Raw genomic sequence first — 11,776 nt, 5'->3', positions numbered from 1 at the left:
TTTAGGAACTAATTTTTGCGCGTTTAGGTAATTTGGAAGATATTAACGGGGCAGTGACCTCGACAAATTATTTTTTTATATACAGAGAGAAACCAAATAAAGAATTCTAATATTAAACATGAGAGGTGTATTTGATAAAAATGATGGGAAAAATGGTGCATTTGCTCTGACTGACAAACGACTTGACGTGGACGACAGACGACAAGATGACGACAACAGCGATGACAGTGACTTGAATGATGCTGAATGGGAGAGAATGTATGAGATTTTGGAAAGTCAGGTGCTTGGTGGAATTGAGAAGAGACAGAGAGAAAAGGAGAAGGAGAGACTGCGGAAAGCATGGGTTTTGATGGCTTTAAAACGGACTAGAAGTTGGATGACATTTAGCCAGCAGTTGCGAAAGAATGAGGATGACGTGCTGAAGCAGATTCAGGAGTTGGATGAGAAGGTGAAAGAAGGAACATGGAAAAAGAAGAGGGAAAATAAACGGAAACACAAGGAGACTGATGAAATTCGGCGTGCAGTTCACCAATTAACACTTGCTGCTACAGCTCTGGCTATGGTGAAGACAGAGCAGGAGAGTTCTGAATGTACTGTGACACCATCTTCCCCCGAAGCCCCCCTTTCTGGCATTTACCCCTCCCTTCCCGTAGGGACAGATTCCCCTGTCGTTCATCCTCCCCCTCCTTATCCTTCCCAACAGATGTATCCAATGTTGAAAATATGTGGTGAAGTTGCTTGTGATTTTGATGAAGGTTTGACTCCTGCAGAGAAACAGCATATAGCTTCCATGTTGCGAGAAAGGCGATCCAAAGCGGGTGGAGAAACAGCAGACCCCTCCCGAGGGGTCATAAATCCTCAGCCGGAAACCCCCTCTCACAGCTCTCCAGTTTCACAGCAAAGAATTGACTCAGGGGTGAGTGACCCTCAGGTCAACCAGCTCCTGCGGCCTTCGCATTTTGAGAACACATTGGAGAGTCTGACAGGTAATTATAAATCGCCAGCTGAATTTAAAACAAATAACAGACTAGTATTTCCAGAATGGGAAGGTAACGAAAGAGAGGAGAAGGAGGAGGAGAAGGGGGATGACAAGGAATGTCCTCCGCACAGGCCACGTGTCCTTGCCTCAAATCAGGATTTGGATAAGGTCAGAAGAATGAAACACATTATGACTTTAAGAAGTGAAACAAAACAGAAAGGGGCCACAGCACCTATGTATCCTATGTTAGCAACAGGAGCGGGTGTGCCTATTTATCAGCCACTCCAGCTTAAGGATGTGTCAACACTTGCTGAACGTTTACCACGTGTGTCCAATGGCGGACGCAACTTTCTTCAGAAATTATGCACAGTTATGCAGGGTCATATACCCTGTATCGGGGATTTGAGACAGATGCTAGGCGTAACAGCCACAGTCACTGAGGTCCAGTCTATTGAACAGCGTGCGGGTGTGCAGGACCTTCCGGACTCCACTCTTTTAGTGGATGTTCAGGATCCAGTTTTTTTGGCAATTAGAGAACTTTTTCCAGATCCACAGACTGCAGCTCCATCCTGCTTCCCCTTTGATGGTAAGGAACCCAGCATATATTATTCAGAGTGTGTCCAGAAATGGACTGACAGCACGGGTAGAGATCCCAGCCTGACACCTCCTGAGACAGTCATGTTCAGAACTGCGATTCTGGCCGGAGTGCCTCAGGAAGTGCAGGATTTATTGAATGCAGACCCAGATTTGATGGCATGTGATGAGCGTCGGTTTAAGAGGCATTTGGTGTATCATTGCAGAGCATACTTGGTAAAAAAGGAGAAAGCGGAGGGAGAAGTTGAGCAGTTGAAAACACAGTTGCTGAAACTACAACTAGCACAGGCTCGGAAAGAGTCCACTCAGGACAAACAAGATAAAAAAGATGTAAAAAAAGACAATAACGTGATGAGTTTGACACCCTTAGAGCCGACAGTAATGATGTGGCAGGCGCAGGCATTCAGAGGTCGCGGCAGGGGACGAGGTGGATATTCTGGAAGACGTGGACCACCCAGAGGACCTCCTCCAGCAGCAACTGGTGACGGCTGTTTCATCTGCGCCGCTCCAGACCATTGGGCAAGAGCATGCCCATACCAAGGTACCCAACCGCAGAATGCACCGACTAGGGGCAGAGGGCGTGGAAGAAATGGACAGTGCCCACGACCACTCCAGGCCCCTCCTCCACCCTGGCAGGAACCCCAGGGGTGGCAAAACGGACAGTACCACTAGGGGTGCCCAGGAGCTCAGGGATCACTTGGTGATGCAGGAGCCATGGTCCCTTTCAAACTCAGAGGTAATCAAATGATGGGATTAATCGATACAGGAGCGACATGTTCTTCTATAAACTGTCAGTTACCTCCATCTGCTCTGACAAATGAACACATGAACTTTGTGGGCTTCTCTGGGACACCTCAAACCCTGCAAAAGACCATTCCACTGACTTTTGAACTGGCTGGTCAGAAGGTGGAACATTCATTTGTGCATTCACCCCACACACCCGTGAATCTGTTGGGGCGGGACATTCTTGTCAAAACAGGAGCCAGCATCCTCTGTTCCCCAGATGGGATAAGGATCACCTTCCCGAATGGACATGTTCTGACTGGATGCCATGCCACGCACTATGAGGGACAGTGGTTGTTGCAGCCTCACCCACAGCCAACTCCCACTGCCGACATATACTGGGCCCTGTTGGATCCAGAGGCCTCTGACATGCCAGGTGTGTACCATGAATTTCAGTTATGGAAACCGTGGATTCTGTCGTTGAAGCCTTATTTTCCGCCTCTGGATGACCTGCACTGCACACTCTATTATGACAGAGAGGATGATCAATTATATCAGGAAGCATTTCATCAGGTAGAAGGCCACACGTGGCATTTAACCTCCACTGATATATATATAGGCCCTGAGGGTGTAGCGGCTCATTGTGCACTCACACATTTACAAATGCAGTGGTATCGGATGTCAGATACAGCAGTACCACACATCTCATTAGCACTCTCCCCGGGTCATGAGGCTCGCCAACTCGGGCCTATGACTAAACGGGGCGCTAACAACACAGACTGGCAGAATTGTGCTATTTCAGGAGTTCAATTTTCTCCCTCCACTAAGATGTACAGGATCATTTTGCCTCCGATGACCAACTCCTCAGTTTTGGAGCATGTCTGCATTGCCCGACATCATGGCAGAGAGCAAACGGATCATGAAGATGCAGAGGTGATGTTAAAAACACTCCCAGCCTCTTTGTGGTCCACAGGTCCATTTGATGTTGGTTCATGCTCCGCCGTTCCCCCGGTGGAGGTCCAGGTAATTGCAGGATCACAGGTTTTTAGACCACAGTACCGCTGGGTGACAGATGCGGATGAGGGGATGGAGGAGACTCTGACTGGTTTGTGGAACTCTGGTGTTATTGAGCATTCGCATTCATCGTGGTGTACCCCTTTGAGACCAGTTTTAAAAGCAGATGGTAAAACTTATCGCATGGCACATGATTTAAGGGCTGTGAATGATGTCACCATTACTCCAGTTCTTCCTGTGCCTGATCCACATCGCATGCTGTCAACTTTAACCCCACAATGTGTATGGTTCACTGCCATTGATTTAGCGAACGCTTTCTTTTGCATTCCATTGCATGAAAATAGCAGACATCTATTTGCATTTCAGTACAAAGGAGTTCGTTTGCAGTACACACGTTTGCCACAAGGATTTAAGAATTCTCCTGGCATTTTCAACCAATGTTTGAAGTCTCTCTTACAGGATATGGTGCTGCCACAGGGTTGTGTTTTGTTGATGTATGTGGACGATCTCCTGCTGGCGGCTCAAACTGCTGAAATCTGCCTTCAGGCGACGAAAGATCTTCTTCTCAGATTGCATGATTTGGGATTTAAAGTGTCTCAGAAGAAGCTGCAATGTTGCAGAAGGGAAGTCACATTTCTAGGCAGAACTGTTTCTAGCACAGGATCATCCATGTCTACTGAGCATAGGATGTCAATTTTGCAGCATAAACGCCCAGAAACAGTTAGAGAGATGTTGGCATTTTTGGGTCTTTGTGGTTACAGCAGACATTTTCTTCCTTGTTTTGTGGAACGCACTGCCCCCTTGAGGTTAATGATTAAAGAGCAGGGTGTGACTAACCTTACAGCTATGTTAGACTGGACCCCAGAGGCTGATCAGATCTTTGTGAAATTAGTGCAAGACATGGCATGCGCTGCCGCTCTCGCACCACCGGATTATGCTCAACCATTTTATCTTGACGCTTCTATGACGCCCACAATCGTTAATGCTGTTCTTTTCCAGAAAAACCAGGGCAGACGAGACGTACTCATGTATTGTAGCATCTCCCTGGACGCCGTTGAAGCCCGTTCACCGCTATGTACTCGTTATGCTGCAGGGTTAGCAAAAGTCATTCTCAAAACGGCGCACGTTGTGATGTCACATCCTTTGATAATTCTGACTGAGCATTCGGTTACATCATATGTTGCGTCTTCTTCCTTCACACTGTCATCTTTGAGACAGACCAGGCTGTTGAAAACTTTGACAGCTCCGAACATTCAGTATCAGCACACAGGGATTAACATGTCAGAGGGCATTTCTGTGGACCCTCACTCTTGCGCTGTAGCTGTGGCGAAGGAATTGAGGACTCGGCCAGATTTGGAGACAAAGCCTCTTTCGGAAGGGAGAATTTTCTTTACAGATGGTTGTTGTTTCCGCTCCACATCTGGAATTCTTCAGGCAGCGGCTGCTGTTGTGGAGTCCTCCGGAGGTGAGTTTATCACTTTGACCACACAAGCTTTAACAGTTAAGCCATCAGCTCAGGCAGCAGAAGTTCTGGCCCTGTGTCTGGCCCTCGAAGCTGCACCTGGAGAACAGGTAACAGTATATTCTGACTCTGCTTATGCAGTGTCGGCTGCACTGTTGGATCTCGCTGCATGGAAAAGAAATTCTTATCTTACAGCGAGAGGGGAGCCCATAGCTCATAAGGACCTGATGCAGCGGTTGGATCATGCGCTGCAGCTGCCTTCCAGAGTGGCTGTGATCAAAGTGCCAGGTCACAGTAAGGGTAAGTCTTTTACATCACTGGGCAATAACGCTGCTGACGCGGCTGCGAAGGCAGCAGCAGGGTATGACCCCGCTCATCAGATGGTAAGTGTTTACACACCCCCTGAATTGTTGGACAGCCCTACGCACGATGATCTGGTAACCTTGCAATCCACGACCTCACCGGAACAGAAGTCCTATTGGCTTCAAACAGGTGCAGTAAAAACATCAGATGGACTGTGGGTTGGTCCGCATGGCCAGCCTGTGGTACCCGACGGACCTCTACTTCGGCAAATCCTCAAGGAAACACATGGTCCAGCGCATCTGGGGCCATCTGTCATGATGACAAAACTGCACATGTGGTGGCATCCCAGGTTGCGTGATGTATGTCGTGATTATGTGCAAGATTGTACGGTTTGTCAGTCCTATAATGTTAGGCCCACCCTCAAACCTATGCCAGGGACTTTTGATCCTGCCCCCTGGCCAGGGGCTGAGATTGTGATGGATTTCACAGACATGATCAACCCGGTGCAAGGTAAGCGGTATTTGCTGGTTATCGTTGATTCCTTTTCAGGATGGCCGGAGGCCTATCCCTGCAAAAGAGAGGATTCCCTCTCTGTTATCAAAGCACTGGTAAATCACTATATACCCACACATGGTTTCCCTGCAAAAATCAGGTCGGACAATGGGACTCATTTTAATGGTAAGCATCTACAGCAGGTTGAAGCATCTTTTGGGCTTCAACATAAGTTTGGCTGTGTTTACCATCCTTCTTCACAGGGCTCTGTGGAACGCATGAATCGCACGCTGAAAGAAAAATTGGCGAAGATATGTACGTCAACGAATTTAGATTGGGTTACTGCTCTTCCTATAGCTTTGTTGGCTGTCAGACAATCTGTGAATCGCAGAACAGGTTTCTCTCCATTTGAACTTTTGACCGGTAGATTGATGCCAGGCCCCTCGTCGACTGTTAGACCTTTAGACGACGCCCACTCACCCAATAGGTCTTTAGCCACCTATTGGAAGATGTTGCATGCTTTCTCTTTTGCTTTTTCTGCGCAGCTTAAGGATACGGACGGGCCCCTAGCTGACCCGCCAGGTGCTGATCTGGCTGACTGGACGCACGTTTATCTGAAGGCGTTCAAACGGAAGTGGTCTGAGCCTAGGTGGTTGGGCCCTTATCGTGTCACAGCTCGGACGACGTCTGCTGTGCAGTTGCAAGGCAAAGGCAATAAGTGGTATCATTATTCCATGTTGCGACCTTGCCCTTCACAGGACCGTGGACAGGACGCCTGTTGATCTAAACCGTAACAGACTTTTTGTTGTTTTATACTTTTCTATGCGATTTCTCTTTTTATAACTTCCATTTATATTTTTAATACTCTTTTTGTGCTTTTATATTCATTTTATATTTTTTACATATCCTTTTGATTTTTCTTCCACTTTGTATTTTTACTGTCATTTTTGTGCTTTGTGTTCTGTCTGCCTTTGTTATGTTTTCTTCCATTAGTGTACTGGGATTGTCCCAGTCCAAGAGAGGGAGATGGACATTAGGAAGTATCGGTTTTGTTTTCTGTGTATTATTTCTTTTGTGGTTTATCTTCCTTGATTACCCTGAGATTGTAGCTACTCGTGCTAAATTTAACCTCACTCAAACCCACAGGCAGATGGCTCTAGGACAGAACAGAACAAGGCGAAATGCGTTATATGAGATCTGGACCTATACTAGAGAAGCGGAACAATTGATGTGTGGCTCCATGGCGCCCCCTTTAGGATTTCCCTATTTTTGTTACAATCCCAATCAGACATTGGATGTGTTAATCATAGCACCAAGAAGTAATTTTAAACATAACCACTGGGGTACAGCGAGTGACTGGCGAGGTTATCATTGGTACATTCGAGGATTGTTGGGGGATGGAGGATGGGGATCTATATTTAGATCCACAGCAGAATCATCTTGGAAGAAAGGTACTTATGGTTGGACACCTCAGGCTCGACAGTGGTCTACAATAATTTCCAATTTTACGGTTTCAGATTCATTTTTCACTTTCCGTGTTAATACTACTGCTCAACCTTTTCCTACCCCTACAAAGGGGTATATTACTTTTTGTTCACGATTGCTTGTCTGTGCATGGGCAAATGGCAAAGATCCGTGCTGGCAGGTTATGTTTTGTCCAGACTTCAACGCTACCACCACTACCCCAATACGAACAGTATTAGGTTTCGGTCCGGCCAGACAGGTGAAAATTATAGAAGGAACACCTACTCCAGATAATTGGTTTCAGGTTATAACAGGTATTAGTGGAGATGCTAATAACTGGTTGTTAATGGTAGAACAGGCGGCTAACATGACTAAAACTGATTGTCTGGTCTGTATGGGCCCTAGACCTTTGTTGAAGGTAGTACCTGCCACTGTTATGCCACAATGTATTGCAGATAACATGATCAATTCCATCCTTTACAAAATAGAATGTGAGGAAGTAAATCAGTATCATCCTGTGGTTCCAAGTGAGAAAAGTAAGCCCATTTTTGACAGGAGAGTGGCTAAGCAAAACTTTTCATGTTTTGAATTTTCAGAAGGAACAGGCACTGAGTTTTTGGGACATATTGATTCTACATGGTGTAATGGTATTCGATCCTTTAGGGATTTTAAACCTGTTTCCAGAGCTGATGTCTGGATTTGGTGCGGGAAAGATCAGATATTTGATAGGTTACCCATGGATGCATCAGGACGTTGTGCTTTGATATCATTGATTCTCCCGGTGTATGTTCGACCTGTTGATTTGTCAGATGTGTTAGATGTCGTGGAACAAGAATTAGGTTCAAGGTCAATCTGGACAAAGCGGTCAGTTAATTGGAATGATGCAGATCCGACTTATATTGATGCATTAGGAGTACCTCGTGGTGTGCCCGATGAATATAAGTTAGTGAATCAGGTGGCAGCAGGTTTTGAGAGTATTTTAATATGGGTGACTCCTAATAAAAATGTTGACAGAATTAACTACATTCATTACAATGTTCAGAGGTTGGGTAATTACACTCTTGCAGGTTTTGAAGCGGTGCATGAACAGTTGAAAGCCACGTCCCTAGTGACATTCCAAAACAGAATAGCTTTAGATATGCTTTTGGCAGAGAAATCTGGTGTTTGTGGTTATATTGGAGATCAATGTTGTTCTGTTATCCCTAATAAAACGCAGGCTGATGAAAAACTAACCCGGGTGATTGAAGGTCTGCACGCATTCACTAAGAAAATGAAGAAACACTCAGGAGTAGATACATCCATGTGGGATGATTGGCTGAAGGTGTTTGGCCCATGGAAAACTTTGCTTTCTTCCCTTCTTGTTGCACTTGTAGTTTTTACAACTATTCTCACTTTATGTGGTTGCTGTTTCATTCCTTGTTTTAGGTCACTCATGACACGCCTCATAGAGAAGGCGGTGGGGGACAAGGCCCGGGGGCATGGCCAATATGCCATGTTGCCTGTCAGTGATCCCTTTACACCGCCCAAGCTGTGAATCATTTTGTGTGATTTTGTTCTGCCTTAACATCTCCCTATTTTCCCCTTAAACTCAGGTTTCCCTTCTCTTACAGGAAGTGTTGTTTTGATTGTCTTTGCTCTCTTTTTTTTTTTTTTTATACTTTTATACTTTTGAAATAAGGTTAATAATTACAATTTGCATTTTTGTAGTTTCTTTATTTGTTCCCTTATTACTTGTTTTATGTAATTTGTATTGCCGATATGCTGCTGAGATTTGGTGATTCATGAGTATCCCGAGGGATGGCTGCCAAAGGCAAGAATTTTTCCTGTCTGAATGTATACTGAATGTTTCTCAAAACTGGATTGAGCAATGTTCTGGCAGGTTTTTTACTTGCACGCACATGGCTTGAAAATATCACCTTTGAAATACTCATTGTTCATATATTGTTTTAGATTGTGCGGGTTTGAGTCCACAGCTCTCAGGTCATGTGGACCTGCTGATATGTTTTGTTATTGTGTAATGTGATAATGTGTTATTATTTTTGTGTGGCCTCACTTCATGAGGCCAAGAGAGGGAACTGAAGGAATTTGTATTAGTAGTCTTATTTTTATTACGTTTTCTGTTTTGCCTATATTACTTGAAGTTTTAGTTTCATAGATTAAGTGTGTAGAACTGTGTGTATCCTGACTTCATTGACCTCACATTCCTTAGGATGTTTCACGGACAACAGCTGTCAGTCATTCCCCTACAGAGGAGGGGGATGTTGACCTCTAGGGCATTGGTCAATAGCAGTCAGCAGAAATGTCTAATCTAAACCACGAGGAATAGATTATAGCTGTGAGAACTTCTCTAGATGTCCGGTTCCAGGGAAGAACAAAAAGGTTGATCTTTAACCTAGGCTCTCCATGGATTTCTTGAGGTCAATCTGATTTGTTACGGACAGGAAGAGTCTGAGTTTATCACAGCACCAGGCGTACCTTTGAAGTCATCCCCTGGGGAGATGGATTGGGTCCGGAGAGTGACCGTCGACTATTGGCTGATGGACGAAGGAGGATCATTAGTCACCCAATCCCAGTGTTCCAGGGCGGAGATTCGACGTCAAGCCCAAATCATCTTTAAAAACTGTAGCAGAGGACTATTTTGTTGTTCTCCTGTTGCCTTCATGTAAAGCGCATGTAAACTTCTTACGTTTTGAAGGCCTTTACATTGAGAACCCAGATCTGTTTGACTTTTGTTTTAGAACTATTGTTAGGGCAATAAATATCGTGTAACTTTACCCGGCTGAATTCTGTGGTTTCTACTCTCGACTTTTTGAATGCGCGTGGAAAAGCTTCAAAGCGAAAGGTCTTTTCCAACAACAGCCAACACGTTTTTACTAAAAACCATCTCTGGTTTCCCAAATCTAAACATTACATTTCTACAGAGAAAAGTTCAAAGCATCGCCCACCTTCCAGCTGTCCAAGAGTTCTTCAGCCGCGCGCCTTCCTGCGGGTTCATCCGGGGGTTTCCGGGGGAGTGGGGTGGGGGTGCCCGTATGACGCTGCGTTCACTGGCTTTTCGAAATGCGCACTTCATGTCAATTGGGGCAAATTGAAGGCTTAAAAGCCTGTTTACTTTAGATAATATATCCTATTTAATATATCCTATTTAAAACTTTATTGAAAATTACTACAGGAAACAGTGATGAAACCTTTTTTAACAGATAAATTAGAGCACTTCATTGTAATACTATAATATATGAGATACGTCAAAAAATTTACAGTTAAAGAAAAAAGAATATAATATATGCTAATATTTTATAAACTCCATCAAAATAATTGTTTCATCTCATTTATCATAATATTTATAGTTTTTTTTAATCACACACCATTAGACTCGTAGTGTAAATAAATTAAAATGCAGAAAAATCAATTTAAAGAACTCTTTGGTCCGTCCCTGAACTCAACATTTTTCCGGTTTGTTGTCACATGTCAATCAAAGCCTGATCGCCGCAACAGCAACACGGAAAGAGAAAACCTATACACGGGTCCCTAGATATGTAAATAAAAGAAATTAATAAATCGCAACGTACCTTTTTACGAGATTTTCCACAGGAAAAAAAAGAGAAAGGCACGTCACGTGACCCACGTCAGCCCGCATATATGAATGGAAAAGATCAGACGCTTTCAGATCCTTTGAGGAAAAGTTGAACGTAACAAACAACTTCATGTCTGCAATATTACGAAAATAAAGGGGATATATACTGCTAGAAATGTTTTCAAAAATAAATCAGTCCATATTCACTCATATTTTACAATTTTCTGCGGAAAAAAAGAGAAACATATTAGTCACGTGACCCACGCGCACGTCTGCCGATATGAATGAAAGTTAACGTGTTTCTCCAACGTAACAGAGCCTTTGGGAGAAAAAGTTGAACGAAACAAGCAAACTACAAACTGTATGTCCAAAACGAAAGCATATTTTAAAAGAAAATGGTATATTTCTCACTAGAAATGTTGTCAAAATAAAAATTAGTCCTCAAAATATCTTGTTTTATGGGATATTCCACCGAAAAATGAACGTGCATCCGCCATGTTTTTTGCTCACGGCAGGCCAAACCTCCAAAGTCACGTGATCCTGAGAAGGCTCGTAGAAAATGAATAGAAAAATGAAACGTATCCGCCTCACAGTTTAGGGGGCGTTTTTGTAAAACTCTCACGCATTTCCATGTGGACAAATGTAGCTACTACACATTTTAGGATGAGACTGGGTTGAAAAAAAAATATGAGACACATCCCCCTGCTGGAGGACTCGCATTTTGCAACAGAAAAAGATGCAATTCACTGGACCGAGGACACGGCCAGAGCAATGTTGGAACATTGGAGGTATTTTTTAAAGTGGAATACCCACTAAGTCCATTCAGGGTAGAGTGTGTAAGGGGACAGCCCTTTATGGCCCCACAATATCATGGTTTTGACTGAAAAGTGATGCCCTGACAGAACAACAAGGTGACCTCCTCAAAAACGGCTTAACTTTTATTTCCATAGATAACTTTTTAAAAAAATACAGACCCAAAACACAAGACTGTATTGATCATGTTTCCTGTTCTTTGTGGGATTAACATTTGGTGGGACAAACCGAAACTTTTGTTAGCACAAGAAAGTGACAACATAAATATAATATTGCTCATAATGGATAGGTGCATAACCCACTGGTGGAGCATTTTCTCATGACCCAGGGTTTTTCTTTATGGTGAACAGTGTGAGAG

The sequence above is a fragment of the Oryzias latipes genome, chromosome 3, assembly GCF_053564925.1.
Source record: "Oryzias latipes strain Hd-rR chromosome 3, Olatipes_Hd-rR_3.1".
In the NCBI taxonomy this organism is placed as follows: Eukaryota; Metazoa; Chordata; class Actinopteri; order Beloniformes; family Adrianichthyidae; genus Oryzias; species Oryzias latipes.
The sequence above is the reverse complement of the archived record's forward strand: the minus strand, read 5'-3'. Positions refer to the sequence as shown.